Source organism: Ammospiza nelsoni, chromosome 14 (assembly GCF_027579445.1).
Source record: "Ammospiza nelsoni isolate bAmmNel1 chromosome 14, bAmmNel1.pri, whole genome shotgun sequence".
NCBI classification, from domain to species: domain Eukaryota; kingdom Metazoa; phylum Chordata; class Aves; order Passeriformes; family Passerellidae; genus Ammospiza; species Ammospiza nelsoni.
In genome coordinates this window covers 12,835,352-12,855,824 of record NC_080646.1, presented here as the reverse complement: position 1 = coordinate 12,855,824, position 20,473 = coordinate 12,835,352, and the positions used below count along the sequence as shown (strand labels likewise).

General features: G+C 36.4%; 1 long non-coding RNA gene across 1 annotated transcript; it reads left to right on the top strand.

The window, feature by feature from the left end:
- Positions 1-2,069: 2,069 nt before the first annotated feature.
- Positions 2,070-20,201, top strand: LOC132079310 (uncharacterized). The gene is made up of 4 exons (XR_009419386.1): positions 2,070-2,224; positions 3,180-3,266; positions 18,437-18,528; positions 20,043-20,201. It is a non-coding gene; the product is annotated as an uncharacterized LOC132079310 (long non-coding RNA).
- Positions 20,202-20,473: the final 272 nt, after the last annotated feature.

Below are 20,473 nucleotides of genomic sequence, written 5' to 3'. Positions count from 1 at the left end.
TAGTTTTAATTTCCATACAGACACAGTGTACCCAACTAGGAACTCGCAGGCTGTGAATAAGCAAAATGAACTATGAACTTTACTAGTCTAAAAACTCAATAGCTTACATATTTATGAGGCTTTATTATTATCATTACTGATGGATATTACCCATTTAATTCACTTCCTACCTCTCTCTATGAATCTTCAAGTCAAATCCCTTGTGATTTGCTCTGTATGATGTAGGATGCATTTTTCAGGCTTATTGAAGAATAGAGTAACTAGCCTTTTATTTACTTGGCCCATTACAATGTCTTTCATGTGGCTCATTCATATTAGTTATTTACCAGGTCCATTAACACATTTGTCTTCTGAGGATTAAGCTTAAGAATTGGGAAATATGTTTTCTGAGTAGTTTACTGAGTGTATAGTTTATAATGTATCACCTATAATTTCAGGGACTAGACTGATTATAGAGATAATAGAGAATTACCTAAACCCCTTGGAATAGAGAATATCAGTGTTTTTCTGGAGTCAGTATTAAGCATCATTGCTATCTAATGTAAACCCTGTATGCTCACACTGCTGATTACAGGCACCACAAGTTCCAGTGGGTTATAGAACTCAGGTTTGAAAGTGGAGAGAGATCATTTGTAGCTGAACAGAGGGTAAAACAGCATGTCAGCAACCTTCTGTGATAGTGAGAGGAGAGGGAGTTTAAGAATGTTTGTTAGGGTGCAGGAAAGACTGCCTGATCCATAAGGCTTGGGGAGCAATTCCACACCCAGCAGGACTGGGGTAAATTACTTAGTTTTTGGGAGAGAAGGGTCCTGACACTGGTACCAGCCCATTACTTTTCTGAACATGTTTTCTAATTATTGGCCCTGAAATAGCCAGCTCCTCTGGATTGCCTGTGGGTTGGCACAGTAAGAGAGACACAATTCCACTCACTCAGGGTGGCTGAGACTGGGTTGTGCAAAGGTCTGCATCACTCTGCCCTGCAGAATTGTGTAATGCAGAATTTCCACATTGAAAAGTTACTCATGTATGAACTTCAGGTACTTCTGAAGGTACCTGAGTATTTCAGGTTTTGTTTCTGTTGCCTTTTGGATGCAAATTCACTCTGTTTCCTTTAAAGCCTCTTTATTTTATATGTATTTGTCTAAACAAGATAATAATCAATTGATAAGTCTCTCTGACTCTCATTGTTACAAAATGGCTTCACTGTCTGTATGAATAGATTTAGTATAAAAAATTTTGAAGAGATTTAACTAGTATTTCAAATTGATATTTGAGAATACTTATATGTTTATTTAGCTTAACAGACAAAGCAGAAGAATAACCAATTGTAGTTTGGTCTTCATCATAACAACCCCCCACGCCTTCCCCCAGAATGTTTTTTCCACAGTCCATCAGGATGAGAAATGAAATTGAAACTTAACTGGAAATGACAAAGATGCTCTTGGAGATGAAATCTGATGAAAATCCATCAGTGTGGCAGAGGAAGATTGTATTTCAGAGAAGTTCACCTGTCTGAGCTAGGACTCTGAATCTGCAGACAGTGACAAAATGCTGGGTCTATTATTTGCATATTTTTATTAGAGCTGAAGCTTGCCAAATTTATACGTCCTCCCAAATGATATCCTGTGACAGAAAACTTGAAATGGGAAACAGTATGATTTTGTGATTTGAGTGTCACATATAATATGGCTACTTCTAGAAATCTCTGTTTGGCATCTGCAGCAGGTGGATTTTTGCTTCAAATATCAGTAATTAATTTCCATCAACTGTTGCTGTATATGGAACTTTCATCTGACATCTGTGTTTTTTTACATAAAGATGTATTCTAGTAGTGAATGAATGGTCACTTATAGAGTCATATTCAGGATGATAGCAATACTGGTATTAAAGTCACAGGTTAAGGAATAATGTGGCAACTAAAACTCAGGATACAACAAAACTGGAGGGGTTGGATAGGTGTGGGTGTGTATTTCTACCCTGTGTCTTACCAGCGATTGAGATCCTTTTGTTCAGTCAGGATTTCACTTTTTCTCTTTGTTAATAGGTTTCACCTGTTTTCTCCCCTGCAGGTGCAAACACAAAGAGGCACAGGTGAAAACAATCTGTTTTAAGTGATGTTAAACCCCAATGAGTGTGAAGGGCTGTGGATGTGTCAGCGTGGCTTTGGCAGCGTTTGGGACAGGAGCTGGTATTTGCTCTGCACCACTCAGTCCTGCTGGACAGGGTAAAAACACCACTCTGCACTGCTGCTGGGACTTCTAGGCCTTGCTAGAACTTCTTTTGTGTTCACTTTGCAAATGTTTGCATGCTCAAATTTGGTAACAAAGTACCAAATTTCACCAGAAAAAAAATCACTGTAATATTTGATTATACAGTAGATGTGTAATTGAGTGATTTAATTTTTAAACATATGAATGTTATCAATAGATAAACTTAAACATTTTGTAAATGAAGCCCCTTGATGATTGTATTTTTCTCTGCCCAGTAACAACAGATCATGTTTAAAATATTCAAATTTAGTTCCTTGAAAAATGTTTTTTAATATTTTGAGTTGCAATGTAATCAGTAATTTGCTATCTGCCTACAGAGTATTTTAACTAATTGAAATAGTTTATTAATTACTTATCCCACTCTAAATTAAATGTGCTTTCATAATATGAGTGATTTATAGTAAATATAATGGAAACTGTGATGGTGTTTAACTCAGCTTTAAAACCTAATGTGATGGGACGTGTAAGGTTACATCTTAAAATCTGACTCATTATTATTTTAATAGTTGGTAATTACACTGATCAAAATGGATGAATTTTATTATAGATTCAGCATTTCTCTAGTGATTGTGAACTGAAAATTTAATAATGGCCTTTAAGCACAATATTATTGATGTTCAGTTTGTTTGGAAAAAAAACCTATTTGAAAAGGAAAATTAAGGTGTATGTCCTGAGGTTCTTTCTCATATGGAGGAATGTTTGTGATATCCATAAATATATTAAGCCTGTTTTATGCAGAGTAGCTTTCTCCTCTATGAGAAGTAGGTCTGGGTTAGATGCACTATCTTGTATTTACTACACAGATATACTTGAAATTATTCTTGGTTCAAACCTCACCTGGGTAGCTCCACATGGTGTCACATTCCAATGACTTTATTTTCTTTCTTGTTTTATATCCTTTGCTTTCAGAGACTTGTCCTTTCAGAAAGAATCAAATATTCTGTTGGGGTCAGCTTCTGCACTCAGGTGTCAGTTGAGCAATATAGCTCATGGCAGGTGAGTGACTTTAACCGAAGACTAAATTTGATGTGATTTTCTGAGGATGGTTGCATGACAAGGTAACAATAGAATTACTGACACCTGTTTGGTTTAAAATAATTTTTCTTACGTCATTATTCTATTTATTCAATGTTAGCATATCCTAGCTGTCAGACATTTAAAACACCATCTTTCCAACCAGATTTTATCTATATAAAAGATGGAGTAGCAATGGTAATTATGTCTAATAAACAATTACCAGATACAAATCAATCTGGACATCAAATGTTAGTGGCGGATATGGCATCAGGGCTACAACTGTTTGGATATGTGAGGTGGTAGATGAAACAGTTGTTCAAAATTCTGCCAATATTACCTGATATTCTTTGGATTTTATTTCAAAATATTTAAGTATATTTCTTTTATTAAAAGACTCAAATATGCTTAAAGTGCTTTTAAAAAGTCTCTTTATAAATAACTCAAAATATTTTGCTGTGTCAGTGACTGAAAAAAATAACAATAAATACCTTTCTCCTGGATATCACACAGTTGAGAATATGCCAGCTGTATTCTAATAATTTTACAATCTGGTCTGTAATAAAGAGGACATTGAGATTTAATAAAATCTAACTTACTGAATGTTTCTTCCTTTGGAAAGCATTTCAGGCTTTTTTTAGGATTTACTTGAAATATTTAGTAGTTGCTCAGATATAATTCTGTAATGTTAACCAGGAGATGTTAAAATACATATATTTTCTGTAGCTGCAGAAACTTTATGCTTTCATTCAAGCTCTGTAAATGAAAGGGAATGATATTTATAGCTCTATAATGAATGTCATGGGAGACTGCAAGACTAGTTTATATCCACTTCATATATCAGAAAATGCACTGGAATTTTATGACACAATGTAAAATTGAAGGACGTGGAGCTCTTTTTAATCTCATTCTTGTGAAAAGTTTAGATCTTTCTTTATCCATTGCATGGGCAATAGATAGATTCCTAATTGTGTTGCACATCTCAGTAGGACAGGGACACAGCTATCAAGTTTTATTAGAAAAATTGTGTGTGAAGTTTTGCAAATGTCTATAACTGCTATAATGAAGCCCTAAACTGGGAAATAATATCTAAACTTTAAAAAGCACTGGGCACATATGTTAAATCCGCTGTAATCCTGCCTGGGGAGGGTACATACAGAGCTCAGTGTTTTATAAAGCAACAACAGCATTTTCTCAGCTGATCCACCTAAATACTTCACATATAGAAAATTGAAGAGGAATTTTGGGTAATTCTGGTCTTCAACATTAAGCTAAGAGTACATCCATAATTTTGAAAGTATGGATTCAAGCCGGAAAATTCTCATCTCTTCTCCCTCTGGCACAAAAATGTTCCCAATCAGACATTTTTAATGCATTGCAGTGGGAGGTATTCAATATGTCAGTGTTCAAATGGGAAGGATGGTGATATGATCTCATTGTCCAAGAGGCTTTATTATACAAAATACACTCAAAAATTCTCATCATTCTTTCACCTGAATATTGTCTTATCTAAACCCTACCTCTATATATCAGTTTAATTTCCTCAGATATTTCAACTTTCAGTCCTCTACCCTCCTGTGTCCCTGTTTCATAAATGTTGATGATCTGTATCCTTTTGGTGAGAGTCTGTAGAGCACTTATTGCTTTATTCCAGCTTTCTATAGGCTATCAGTGTTAGTCTATTAAGATGTTGAAAGCATTATATTGAAACATGCATTTCCGATAAAATATAGAATAAAATGAATGAGTGTTTGTATGTGTTAGACACTACAAATTGCTGTCATTATTTTTGATGTATGTATGGAGGTTGAGAATTCAAAATATTTTTATAATGCATATGTAAAACTTTTGTGAGTGGATGTTAATCTGGTGGATAAGACCTCAAACCAATAAGGGATTATTTGCTGCAGATATTCCATTGGCTTTCATATTTAAGTATATGTACAAATAAGGTAAAGTGAATGGAATGTACAGAGAGACTTGCTGTTAATTTTGTTTAGTGTATAAAGATGATGCTATCCAGACATAGAGGGCATGCATTTTGTGGGAGTATCCTGTTTATCTTACACAAAAGACCTATTCCTCTTCTAGTTACAGTTAATTGTTAGAAATGCCTTTTTGCTAGTGATTGATTCCTGGTAATTTTTAAAATGCTGGACCAAAAAGACATCTTCTGGAGCTGTGTGTGCTTCAGATTAATCTTTGTATTGCTCTCTGTCTCTTGGGTCAATGTTCAGGCCTTTGAAACTTGACCTGTGGAAGATACACTTCAGTAGTTTCTAAGAAAATAATCTGGTGAGAGACTCCTTTTCCATTTTAACTGAAATCTGCTAGCTGGAAATGGTCACAGACCAGAGAAATAAAAAATCCAGTGTTTTCATGGGATTGATTAACAGAAAGAGAGATTACATGTCTTTGAGCTTAAGATAAATACTTTTTTTTTTTTTGGTGTAGTTTTAAATTTAAAAATGCTTTGGAGGCTTTTATTCTTAGGCAGTCTCTTGTACAATCTGCCTTTCATAGACTTATGAACGAAACGCAAATTGGTCCCTACTGCAATGAGAGGATAGGAAGAGAGAACCTTTTTATTCTGCCAGCTCAGTGTAATGGCCAAGAGGAGTGGGCTCAGTAATTCTTCCTGGTGACATTCCAGTTGCCTTCCTCTGTTCTGTATTCAGACTCCAAGAAGCAGAAAGCCAAGCAAAGATCTTGGTAAACTGATCCCAATTAATTAAAATCATTTGAAGACTCCCTTTGGAAACGGAAAATTAAGTTCAACTTGTTCTTCACTGAAAAGAAAAAAATGCAAATAATTGTTTAATTACTGGAAACTTTTATGTTCGGTCTTTCCCCTCTGCCCTTTCATAACCAAAACATTTAGGATGTAGAGGTATATATGTCACCCCACAGAAATGCAAGAGATGGATCCTCAAATGCTGTGATGTGGTGCATACCAAAACAGTCACAGACAGCAGTTTAGATAAAGCTCTATTTAATTTAAAATTTGTAATAATAATAATAATAATAATTTAATTTAAAATACTAATGTAGTAAAGACGTGGGCAACAGAGGAAGCTGATATTGATATTGATGCACCACGGATTGCTGACCAAAAGCTGATCAGAGCCATCCTGTGCTCAGGGAAATGGCTTGGTGTTTGCCTGGGGCAGGCTCAGGACGGTTCAGCTGCGTCAGCCCTTGTGCTGCACCCAGCCACAGCTGGTGGCTGGTGCCTGCCTGGGACAGGCTCTGCAGAAACCAGCAGAGCTGCAGCTGCTTGCGCTCAGAGCTTTTTTTCTTTGGGTTCCTATTGCTTGGGAAGGAATTGGTCACAGGAGCTGGTCGAACATTTTCTTCTGAAATAAAATCCCCAGAAGATGATAAAAGTTCAGCTGTTTCCATTGCTGGGTGACAGTACTGGGCCAGTTCTGTTTGTGCACAACAGGAACTATGGGTCACAGCTCATAAGGGGTTCCCATAAACAACTTTTGCCCCACAGTGTGTTGAATTCAATCCTTAAGGCATGAAGTGCCCCAGCCTGTCCTGAACCCTGCTTCACCTCCCAGTGAGGCTGTGCTGAGGTCGGGGTTTGAGCTCCCTGGCTCCTGGTGGCCTCAGGGCTCAGCCTGGGTCATGCCTGGCCCTCTGCCCAGGGAGCAGTGTGGAAGGAGCCCTGCCAGCCCCTCCTGGGGTCTGCGGTGCTTCACTGGCCCTACAAGCAAATTGTCTTTACTGTCACATCACCCCAGGACCTTCTGTTTCAGGAATAGTGCACTTCAGTGATTTTAGAGCAAAATTTTCTCAGATTTTCTGGTTTCTTGAATTGAAACTTGAGAGAGACTGATGCTAAATCAGAATTAAATTGTCTTTTTATGAAAATCTATCCAATCTCTCAAGTCAGTTTTACTGGCCACAGGGAAGACCCAGCTCCTGGTATCTTGTAATACACTTATACCATATTTGTAGTCTGAAGTACAGTAAAAAGGAAAACAGATTTTATTTTTGGTCATTGTATGTATTCCTTACTAGATAGGTTTTATTTGATAGAGATATCACCAGGTGAGCTACTTTAGTGATTTTTCTCTATTCTTGTTTAGTAGTCTTAAGATGATCTATAAATGCAAGCAAAGACTGATGTCTGTTCTCATAATGCATTAGATTATTGTACCTCATTTTTAGTCTAAAACTCAAAGATATAACAGGAAGAGAACAATATAAAAACAGTATGGAAGGAACTGGAAAGTACTTAAAAATTCACTGCCAGAGAATACCTGTTTATGGTTTTGTGGTTTTTTAAAAAATGTTATTTTTGTTCAGAGATATAGTGGGAGTCCTGAAGCTTATTATATAAGCTTTTGAATTTGAAACGTTTCACTGGCTTCAATAGTTAAGACTGAGTGGCTTTTGGTAGTTACAGATATGGCTGTTTGGTATGGTTTATCAGCCCAAACTGCTCATCAGGCTTAGTCTCGGGAATAAAATATGTCAAAATTACTCAAGACAGCTCAGTAGCAGCGTGGAAGGTCCAGCAGTTGCCATTAAAATGTTATGGATGTGGTTGCAAATGACAAGGGGACAACCTTGCACAAAGAAATCCAGACAGTACAGGAAAAGCTTTCCCAAAAGAGTGTAATTATTTTGACAGAAGATATTATGTGCCAGATTTAAATCGCCAGCTCTCAAATTGTTATAACCAGTGTCGGAAGAGATTTTACAGTTCTTGGACAGTGGCACTTCACGTGGTAGGGGTGACAAGTGAGGTGAGCCTCTGAGTCAGAATGCAGGATTGTACATGAGAAACTTTCTGGTGATTTGCTTTTTACACTTACAGCTCGATCCAAAAGCTTTTCAGTATCTTCCTGGAAATATTTAATGCTTTGTAAAGCTGTAGCAGAAATCACAAACTGTAGTGAGCCAGATTCTTCAACTTTGCACATTTACATTTATTCCAGTGTATGTAATCATTTATTTTACTTTTAAGATTGCAAAAGCCATTTTAGTTTTGTCCTGTATCCCCTCGCTCCCCCATTTACTCTCTCTCCTCCTTTTAGAAAGGAATTGAAAGAAAGAAAATGGATTTTTTTCATGGTCTGTTTCCTTATAAGTTTTCCTTTGAGATGTCATCAGGTGGGCTGCTTCAGGTTTTTTTTCTCTATCCTTTACTGGTATTTAGATGTTCTAGTGTTTACTAATATTTAAATGAGCCTTTTAGAAAGGAGGAGGTTGAGATATTTTCTCTAAAAAATCATACTTGAAATACCTTTTCTTTAAAAAAATCTCTATAAGGACTTAAAAATCGTTGTTTATTCTTTTATGGAATTCTTCTAGAAACTAAGATGATGTATCTTCTCTTTGAAAAGCACAATTTTTTGCTTTCTCTACCAACTAAGAATTCCCATGTGGGAATGTGTGCTTGAATTATGCAATATTCTGAAGGCAAAGCAGTTTATTCTGAATTTGTGAAAATAAATAAGAACTCACCAAGTAGTTTCTTCCATTTCATCTTTTCCTTTTTCTGTTTCTCTCTTATGGGCAGCATTTGATGTTTTCATTTTTTTTCTGCTTACTATGACATCAAGTCTAAGATAACTGGGTGGAACTGAGCTTGCCTGGAGAGGAGGTTATGAAGGCTGTAGTGGCACCAAGTGAGAAGCCCCAAATTGGGACCAGCCACCCTGGCCTTAGAGGCACCTGAAGGACCTATCCTGAGGCTGGGCAGACTTCTCTGCAGCTCAGAAAATGCATAAGATTAGGAAAATTGATTCTAGAATTAAAGATGTGCCAATATGGACAGTGGACTGGGAAGAATTGTTTATACTTCATTATTATTGTGTTCTGTTATAATTTTCTTTTTTGCCTTTTCTGTTGAAGATAGCAACTCTTTTAGTTTAATTCCAATGAAACTTGTCTTCTTGGAGTTTAAAATCCTACTAGTGTTCTTCTGGAGCTTGCTACAGGTGCCCTGCAAAGCCCTGAGCACCTCAGAGTCACTGGTTTTAGTAACAGCTGAAATAATTGTGCTTTTATCAAGTTCTGCATATTCTTTTCTTTTACATGGCTTTTCTGGAGTGCATGAATAGCAGTGGCATTGTACCTGACTCTGCAGTGTTTTTATTGCTCATGGAGGGGAGCTCCAAGCTCTGCATCCCTGCTCCAGACAACTTTTGGTAGATTTTTTTTCTAATGTTGGAAAAATAGAAGCTTTGGGATCAATTGTCAAAAGTCAACCTCAGTGTGACTTATTTAAAAGGTCAAAGAGGATGATTGGTCACCACAATATTTGGATTAACTTGTTTTGCTTACAGTTAATGTTGTGAACAGTACAGCAATGTGATAGAATTTTCCTGTATCTCTGAATATCCCAAAAATATAGGCTCATCCTGTGAGATTGTGCTCATTCTGCCCGTGAAATGTTGAGCCAAATGTTTTCCAAGAACAGTATTCTCTGCACAAGCATTTACTCACTCTGCAGCTGTTCACCATGAGCCCATTCCAGAAAACAACAATTTTTGCTCTGAGGGCAGAATTTCTTTGCTGTGTAAGGAAATATCCCTGGGTCAGATCAGTAGAAGTCTGAAGCAGAAGCTCTGCTCAAGGGAGTTAATTTAGACAGTCCAGCTAACCTGGCTCCACTGTTTGCTGAACTTGTCTCTGATCCTCCGTGGTTTCCTCCATGGCTGCCTTCAAGCCTGGCTCACTTCTGCTGAGATTGCTGTACTTGGAGAAAGAGGGATGTCCAGGTAGGTTTGTATTCCATTTGATTCTAGGGTTTGTGTTTCTGCTCCTCAGGGAAGAGGAAAAAGTTCTGTGTTGCTTTTGAACATACAAACCAAATACTTTGTCGTAACGATCTTGTCCAAGTACGAGTTTTCACCCAAATTAACATCATCACTCTTTATTTGTTGTTTGTTTTACTTGTCTCACTGAGGATGTTTCTGTGGGAGGGTTTGAGGAGTGTTTTCTCAGCTGACGGGAATGGCTGCAACAAATGTTTTACAGCTCTCCTGAGGGCATTTTCACTGCAGAGTGAAAGCTTGAATCTGAATGAAGATTTACTGTTTTGAGGTTCTGAACAGGCATGTCCAGAGGACTCTGCTTTATGTGGATCATTGATTCTACTGTCCTCTACTTTTCTCATTGGCAGCAGAGAAAACTTCCATTTTCAGCAAGGTAGAGCAGATTCAACAGCTGTAACATTATCTTCCTTCAAGTTTTCTCCAGGAAAACTCAATATTTGGATGTTTATTAAGTACTCTTTAAGCACACCCTTCCACACTGAGAACTCCTTCCTTTCCTGTGCCACTCTATATATTTTGCTACATATTTGTGTTGTAATTCCTTTAATGAAAGTATTGCCTTTTTATTAAATAATGGTACTTATTTATTAAATCAATGTGCACAGCTAGGTATATGAGGAGAGAGAAAATTATTTTGAAATAGTAAATAAATATTAACTTCATATTTTTGCTGTCTAGAATTCCTAATTTTAAGCCAACACTTTTCAATTGGAAAATAAAATTTGCCATTTATATGACTAAGCAGCAAATCACATGCAGAATGATCTCTTCTCAAATGGCTCATAAACTGCAATTAGTTACCAAGAAATAATTCATGGTACTATTAAATAATGAGAAATAGATCAACTCCAAGTTTTAAAGTAGTGGATTTTAAAGAGATTAAGTTTTTCTAGAAAAGTATTCTTGCTGCACTGCTAGCTTAATTCAGGGCTCCAAAGGCTCCAGGTGAGCCTCTGCAGAGAATGACTATCACTAGAGGCTATATTGATATGTAATATCAATTTTTGCTACAATTTTAAAAGCTCCGGATTTTTGAACCACGATTTCCACTCCCCTGCAATGTTTCAAGTCATGAAAAATAGTGTTTTTAGGAAAAGCAATCTCCCACCTACAGAGCAGGACCGATTTTGAGTAATAGTTAAAGCGCTGTAAACTGCATGTCAGCATTAATCTTGAGCAGTATTGCTAAGGCTGCTGCCAGACTGCTTTTTGTTAATTGACGTGCTACTTGTATTACAGAGATTTTTTTTTTTCACTAGGAAAGTGGTTATTGCTGGCAGAAATCTCTGGATTTTTTGGGATTCTGTTCTCATTACTTCTGGGAGTGACAAGAGCAATAGATGCATCTTTATGCCAAATCAGCAGAATTTTAAGGGTTTCCCTGGGCAGGAGACCTGATGCAGTGTTTTAAAATTATCTTTAAGTTACTTTGATTTTTTTTTTTCCACAAGCATTATGGGAAGCTTCTACTAGATTATCAGCACAACTTATTTTCTGTAGCAAGTAAAAAGAACATCTTATGTTTCACATCATGACCAGTGGCATTAGAGCTTGTACTGACTTCACAAGATCCATCTCATTTCTGTTAATCTCTAGCTGGTGTATTTGAAGCTGCATAAAGAGAAGCCATAGAGTTGTTCTGAATCTAAAATAATGCATAAATAATTTGTCTCCTAGAATTCCCTGTCTGGAAAGAAGTAAAATATAAACTCCATTATTTATTACAGCAGGTTTTGGTTATAATCTGCAAGTAGTAACTCTAGAAAAAGATTACAGAGGAAAAGAGATGTTTTAAATAACAATAATTGATAAAATTATTATATAGAACAGTACTTGAAACATTTCCAAAGATGCAAAGATTTTGTTGTGAAGTATAAATTCTTACTTTTACCATTCATCAATTTTTAGAGAGGAATGATTTTATCCTAGAGTCTTGATGGAATATTTTCATTCTTTCTCTGAGGAAAGGTTGATTTTATAGAAATTTGGCAGAGTTCTGGTATTCTGGATATACTTTTTCTGAGGTCTTGGCCCTAGAGGAGAGAGCACTGTGTGTGTGGGTAATCTAGGAAGACACTCTAAATAATGTTTTCTGTGGAGCTTTAATAACCACTTGTATGAATTCACTCATACTGCTATCATATTTTTTGAATAGTAATGTGAAGTATATTACAAATCACATAATAAAATTATGCATGTTATATATTAAACTAAAATAATTATGTTTTATATTTCATTGCAATGATTTTTATAATTATATATTAATTATTAATAATAAGTGCAAAAAATGGCCATGATAGTAAGATTATGCCACAGCTACCAGTACAAAGAATTTCTGAAATGGGCTGGGCAATTGGTTTCAGAAGCTGTGAAATGTTATTATAGCAGATGGTTTAGATTGGCTTCTGGTTAATGGGGGAACTAAGAAAGGAAACCGAAAACACAAGATTTAAAAAAAAAAAGCCAAAAGATAGAATTCATTTTTAAAAGGAAAAGAATGTATTGGAGAAACAGAATAACACATTTCAGAGAAACAGACTTCCACAAATTCAGGGAATTGCTAAATAGGATTTCTTGGGAAGATCAGCTAAGGCATAAAAGACTGCAGCTTCTGAGGGAGTCAGCTTTTTGTACATGCTGTACAATGTGGAGGTGAAATAGAAATGATAGAAACAGACCATAATGGCTGTATCAGGAGCTTGTCAATGACTTGAAGATCAAATAGAAATCATACAAAATGGGGGAGAAAATGTGTAGTTAAGGATGAATGCAAAGGAATAGAATGGATCTGTATGGATAAAATTGGCTAGGAATTTCTATTAAGAAGGGATACACAAGGTAACAGACAACAGGGCTAGAACTAGGAGGAAAGAAAGGAAGTATATTTCCACTGCTAAACAGAAAAAGCATGAATTCTCTGACTCAGAGAAGAGTGTCCAATATATTTTTCTGCAAAAATTTTTAATGTCTCAGTATTTATGAAGACTGATGCTAACAAGGAAATATTTAAATTGATTTGAGCATTTAAGCAAGTGTTTTGGGATACTTCAGGGCTAAATGTTCAAGTCAGTAGGATCTGAATAATTTTCATTTCAAGACATCACAAAAGGGAGCTGAAGTCACCTTTGAACTCTTAGATTTGTCTTTTTGAATGAATGCAGAGATGTCAGTAGTCCTAAACCTCCTTATGGGGAACAGGGGTTGATTTGTGATGTTTGTTAAGCTGGCTGGCTACCTTCTGGAAATGTAGCTGGGTTTCTGATAATACAGCTATTAGATAACATTTTCTCTTTATCTTTCTGCTTTGCCTTTTTTTTCTTTCTTTCTTTGTTTTTTTTTGATTGCTCTCTGTTAAGAAGTGGAAATATTTCTTCTTGTAATGAACAACATTGCAGGTGTGTTAAGATTTTTACATTAAAATGAACTGGGAGAGAAGTGAAATGAAGCATCCAAATTCATAATAAGGACAGATGCAGGAATCTTTAGCTAAAGATGAGTAAATTCGCTGACTCCTAAAATAATAAATCAAAGTATCAACTAAAGCTGAATCTTGTTTTTATGTAAAAGTGTCCTTTTACATGAGGATTCCACCTTTTCACAGGAAAGGGGAAGATGAATTGGAAATTAATTGTAATGCTTCAGGGTGAGACAGAAAGGGGAATATAGACAAGTCACATTTTTAAGGTGTGTGTGTGTATAATATGAAGAAGAAAAGAGGAGGAGCCAATGTCTGAAGGGTCTGAAAAGACAAAACAGCAGGTGGTACAAATAAGCATGTTCTCAGCTCCTGCTGATGCTTCTTATTGTCAATTGGATGTCCCTGTGATTTTCTAACTGCATCCCAGCAGAATCTCATCATGTTAGCACAGCTGAAGGACTATATTAAGTGAAAGGTGAGAGATGGAATTGAGCTAAAAAGGGTGAAAACAAGAGTGTACCTTGCAGTTTATAGAGAATCTATTTACAGTGAGCTATTTGCAATTCTTTTATCCCTCTTTTAATGAGCTTTTATGAAAATTCTCGATAAGAGAAATGAGGGAAATTCTTGTTTAGATGCATTTTGCTGGAAGTGTTTTGCTTTTGGCTAATATTTTCCACTTGGCCAGCCAGCTTTTCTTCTGAGATCTCTCTGACAGTTGCTCAAGTCTTTGGCACTTGTGGCTCTGTAAGGTGTAAGGCTGGCTTTAGATTTTCTGTTTTCTTCTGGCAAGCTAATATGTGCTGGCAGAAGTGCTGCACATTGGCCTTGTCTTCTGAGAGGCAATGATAGTGACAGATTGCCATTAATCACACACACTTGTAAACATTTCAGCTAAAAGGAGCTGGAAGTGTTGAGCAATTATCCCTACTAATTTATCCCTAAAATTCTTTTTCATTATAGGCAAGTTAGTTTGAAAATGCTTCCATTCTTCATTTGAGTAAGAGTGATGCAGTTCTGCATTAGGACTCCCATTGTGACCAAATTCCTTTGCAGTCAGCCTATAGCTTTGCCTTTTCATTTGTTTCTTAGTGGTCTGTGTAAAATCTGAATGTTCTCTGGATTCTGCACAAAGAGTGAAATCTGCTTTGTACAGTGGTTTTGTGCCCTGCATTTATTAAAGTGAGTGTGAGTTGTCATATTCCAAACCTGTTGTCTTTCTATTTCACAAAATGTGGGTGGAATTTTCCTGTGACAGAGTGGCTGTGGTGAACTGGGCTCTTTGGAAGGGTTCTCATGCTGAGGAACCAGATGGGTGGGCACCAGAGTAGAATATATTTCTTTGTCTAAAATAACATAGCTAGGAGACTATTTCTTGGTAGTTGAATTAGTGAGGTCAGTGAGATTTTTCCATAAAGAGTAACTGTCCTTTGCATGATTTCACATTCTTATAACCAATTATTCTGAACTGAAGAGCAATCTAATTGTTCTTGGCCAAGAACATCAGAGATTTAATGTTGAAATGAATATTTTTGCAGATAAAGTGAGACTTTCTGGAATTCAGTTTTTGCAAAAACTCAAGATCAGTAATTTATGTTAGCAGATTAACTAGGTATTTCCGGCAAATTGACTTTTATTGAATACCACATGAGGATTACAAAGTAGACAAATAGTCCAACTCCTTTCTTCAAAGCGCAACCCAGTTCCTGTTTCCCCCCTAACCCCCTATTCAGTACCCAAAGCTGCTGTGGGTTACTTATAAGTTTGCTGAGTATTATTCAGTGAATGCCAGTTTGGAAAATGTGTGGGGTGAGAAGGGTTCCTTTCATTTCTCTTTCCATTTCTATGGTGTATTTTATTTTTCCTTGCGGCCCAAATTTGATTTTGTGTTTATACATTGTATCTCACTCTTAGCAAGATTTTTAGCATTATATATGATTACTTAAGGGTATTTGCCCAAACAATATGATTTTTAGGACAGACCAAAAAAAGCAAAATAAAACTAAAATGAAAATGTCTTCAATGAAACAATCTTTGAGAGAGGGTAAATCCCAGTGAGATCTTGGAAATGCTCATTGGCACTGAGAGAACCTGATCAGGAGTGAATGCATAGTGGAAAGTGAACTCTTCCCATGAGGCAGCCTAGGAAATGGGGAATTTCAGAGCAGTGCAGTGCATCTATAAGAATAGTGTTTGTTTTTTAAGGGTGCTACTACAAGAGTGGTTGCTGTTTTCCCCTGAGAAGTCATTGTAATTGCTTAATGAGTCTGACAGAGGTTTTCCACACATGCTGTGTTTCTGAAATGCACCCATGAGAATTAAGAGCCATTCATTTGTTGCCAATGATCCTCAGGGTCACCTTCAGGCCGTGCATGTGTAAGGCAGGATAGAAACTCTGCAATTCAGAAAGAAAAACAAAACCCCTTATAATAATCTACTTTAAATTGTCAGATGTTATAGGAACACTTCTAGAATGTTCCCATAACATTCTAAATGTTAAACTAATGACTAAAGTGACTCTATAAAAGTTACATAGTGGGATTTTAATAAAAATTATTTCTTAGAGAAATTTTCTCCAATTCTTCAGCATGAAAAAGAATTTGTACATCCAGGATCTGGAACACTTCCTGTTCTTTCACAGCCCCACTCACACTGGAAGATAGTGGTGCAGAGTGAATGGGAACCCATGTGTTACTGCAGAATACTGTGCAAAACCTTTGGTGGTGGTTTCAGACCACCTTAATTTTATTTGTGATCAGCTGCTACAATGTTAACTTTGTTTGACATGCTGCGCACTGTTGCCTTAGCTGTGGCATGGAAATGTTCCATGCAGAGGGCTTACAGTGAATTTTGAATATCTTTTCTTTTCTTGTTATTTTTGCATTTTCTTAAAGCTAGAAATAATATGAAAATTTGTGTTTCTTGGCATGTCAAAAACTTTGTGTCAGACCAAACCCAAAATATAAAATAAAAAGAGATATTTGAATGGACATTTGTATCCTTTAATTCCTAAGGCAATCTGCTCAGGGTGAAAGCATCAGAAACGAGAAGGTCATTTTAAATGAAGATGTTCTGTTGCTGTAAGCACTAGGAGTTATTTTTTTTTGGCTCTTGAAAGTCAAGAAACCTTGTGAAGTGGTTTACTTTGGGAATTCAATTGAAATCAAACCTGCAGGGAAAACCTAAGGCTCATAAGCTGACAAGAAGGAAGTGAAACCAACTCCTGAACATCCACATGCAGAACCGAATGCGTTTTTCTTACTTTTAACAAGGTGGCATGTTACAATTCTTCCCTATGGGTGCTGAGAAGAGCTGAAAATTAACTTAGACCTGGGTGCAGATCTGTAAATTCTGGTAATACCAGTTGCATTTTGGATGTAGTCTATAAATTTTCTTACTTCATTTCCTTTTGCTCCCTGAACACTGTTGGGCCTTTGATTGTTAAAGGGTTATTTGCTGGTAGAAAAGAATTAAATGACAGGAAATTACTTATAGTGATTCAGGCACCATCCAGGTGCCTGAATGATCCATTGGGTTTTTATTTTAGAGTTTCTAGGTGCTTAAAAAGGTTTTGTTTTTAAAATCTATGCTTTCTAATTATAGAATATTAGATATCGACTATAATCTTGCAAGTTACATCACAAAATGAGCTTTGATAGTATGCATGTATATTCTTTGTATTTCTATTTTCTCTTTGCTTTTTTTTCAATGATTTCTCCTTGTCTTCACATACTGAGCTTGTATAATTTCAGTGTGTTATCTTTCTTTGCTTTTGTTGCTAGACTTAAAAAAAAGACAACCTGCCTGGTTGATGTTGCTAATTAGAAATTCTGATTTTCATGTGACAAGGGAGAAACTATAAATCAGAGCAGGAAGACAGACTTGCTGTAGGAGAAGGTGTTGCCATGCCCATCACCAAACCTGGTCTGGTTTGGGGTGTCCCCTAAAACCAGGAATGTGTTCAGTAGATTTGGGATAGAATTGGGGTGTGCCTTGAAAGGGCACTTTTGGGGAGGAGCTGGGGGAGGTGGCAGAGGGGGAAGAAGCAGCTGCCCTCTCTGTACCTCATGGGCTCTGCTGAGCCAGGATTTCCTCACTCCTGTTTTCCATGTGGGAGCGGAGAGTTCTAGGAGATAAGTGAAATTGGTTTGTGGTAGGAGTCATCCTCTGCCTGGGGTAATCTGGTGAGAGTGAACTCTTGGTCCCCAGAGACACAGAGGGTGGCACAAAGCAAAACCAATCCCATATCCACCAAAACCTTTGTGTTTCTGTGCAAATCAAACCTATTGAAGGAATTGTTTGAGTTTGGTAGTTTACTGATGGAATTATTTATTTAGAGAGCTACATTTTCCAGTTGTATCTTAGTTTGTGATATAAAATACCACAATCCCTTGTGAACTGGGGGATAGCAGGAACAGAAGTCTCAGACTCATCAGAGTAACTTTTTTAGTCTAAGTTTTGATCTAGAAATAAATTTGGCAAATATAGTAATAAATCTTCATTTAATGATAAGGTTTAAATGTTGTACTTAATCTGGGACAAGCATTTACAAAATATTACTGTTGTTAAATTTGTTTTGATATCTGTTCATTGAATCAGCAATTATCTTGAAATTTCTTGCAAATATTTGAAAATGTGGCACTATAACCTAAAAATATGAGGTAATTTTGTAAGCTGAAACAGCTAACTGTAAAAATTTAACTGCCAGCCTAATTTCAGAGAGAATGCTATTTTATTAGTTTCAATAGAAAACTAAAACTGCCACTTCTCAGCCTAAGGCTATGTTTATTGGTAAACATTAAATATTAATAAAATAAATTGGATATATCAGCACTTTCCAGCTTTCTCTGAAAGATGTATAATGTAGATTCTGTCCTCTAAACCTGTCTCATCTGAATTCTTACTGTGAGGGTCTTAATTGGATTTCTTTATTACAGTTTTTGCTGGATTCATGTCAGCTTTGTGCTGCATCCTGGCTCTAGTTTCCATCAGCCAAGGGAAGAAGTGAAAGGATACTGAAGGAGTGAAGGTTAGTACAAAATCAGCTTTCTCTGTGCCAAAGCTTTTAACTGACCTTTAATTTTTAAAAAGTTATTTTTTCCCCTGGAAATTCACAGTGGCTTCTGGGACTTAAAAATATTAATTATCTTCTACTCCTGCTGCTTCTAAGATGGTCCCCTTTGTTGGCATCACTCTGATTTGTAACTGGAATAGCAATTCTAATTCCTCCATTAGGTTGTGATTGCATTGGCTGTGCTGTTTGGTTAGTGGCAATCTAAGAGTGTCAGGATGAGAGAATAACCCAGGAAAACAACCAAACCCGAAAATAACAGTGATGGGAAATTCAGCTGCTCTGATTTGGTTGCTTTTTATATTTTCTAAGTGGCAACTCCAAAAAATGCCTTCTCAGATTAGGGAGTGCTGGAGGCCTCAGCGAGCCCCCCATGCTGAAGGATGAAGAATGTGCAGGATGAATTCTTGCTTTCAGGGCAGTCTACTTTCACAAAAAAGCAATTCCTTCTACAAAGCCACGATACTCAACAGTTGAATCCACACTTAAACTGTGAATGTGTTTGGGTTCTGGAGTAGTTAAAGCCCAGTGCAGACTTTATCTGGTACATAAAGTTGTAACTAGTCAGATCAATGCATTTTCACTTTTGAGATGTATAATGTGCTGCTTAAATTGATGTTGTATTTTCATTTGTCAGAAATCTTTTGCTTCAACTATCTTGAGTTTGTTGTGACAAATCAGTCTTAGGAATAGAAATGATGAACTTGTCTGGTAGGTCTCAAATAAATAAGCATTAAGTATAAGTATTTTGTATTCCTAAATAAAAGAAGATAGGTGTTTATATTTAAGTCACGTTGCTCTACATCCTTTATATTATGCTGCTTTAGTTTTATTATAGCTATACATTATGCCAGTTCAATGTGTTTTTTTATTTTTGTATGTAAGTTTAGTCTGTCAACAAAATTATAGGCGAATGAATGATGACTTTAAACATATCTATGCTTGGTTTTGTTTCTGTCATCTTCTAGCTTCCTTTCCTCCAACTTTGGACTGCTTACAGTAGTGCTCTCTAGAGGCAGAATTACTTTTTAACATCCAGTTTTAGAAGTGAGCTATATTTTTATTGCTCTGAGCTAACAGAGAAGCACAATTCCCCTAGAGGCTGTTCCAAACAACTGTAAGAAAAGAGACAGAAATATTTCAGGAAACAGATTATCCCTGACAAATATATACAGCTGTCTAATAGAGCAACCTCCTCAGACCCATCCATGTCACAGGATTTTTTTCGTCTCTCTAATCTTCTTACTTTAACAGAATCCAGTTTTGTATTCCATTAGTATGCATGTGTATGTTCTAATAGTCTATAAAAATGCTGCATGACCTACTTACTGAGAACCTGGTTTTACATCCCATTTAGTGGGCATGTATTTTCACAGTAACAGACTTTAAAAAACACTGTGTGTCCCATTTATTCTGCTTCATTGGTAACTCCTGATGTAGAGTGTTTGTACATCTCCTTCCCCATTGTTTAGGAAAATGAGAAAACCTTCCAGTGCTGATTGAGAGCTCTGTGCTGTTTGAGCTGCTTCGACACTAATATGCTGCTTGAAAGCATTTGCAATATAAGAAAAAGGGATGTAGATGAAGCAAACTGTATTTAGAGAAGGATTAATATTGCAATGTATCCTGACCTATTTTTAAAGGAGTCCTCATGTTACTGATTTATGATTCCCTGTTGAACTCACTCATGCTTTGCTTGATTTGGTTTTCTCTGAGATTTATTCAAGATGTTGGGCAAAAAGGAATTCCTATAAATGAAGAAAGTGTCCATTGCTTTTTTAATACTAAGTGTAATTCCTAAATACTGTGAAGGACCACGTTTTTTTTGTTTGTTATCTGCCATCTACCTGTTATTTAATATGCTTTATTTTCCATGATACCCTTGAATTTTATAGACTTCTAT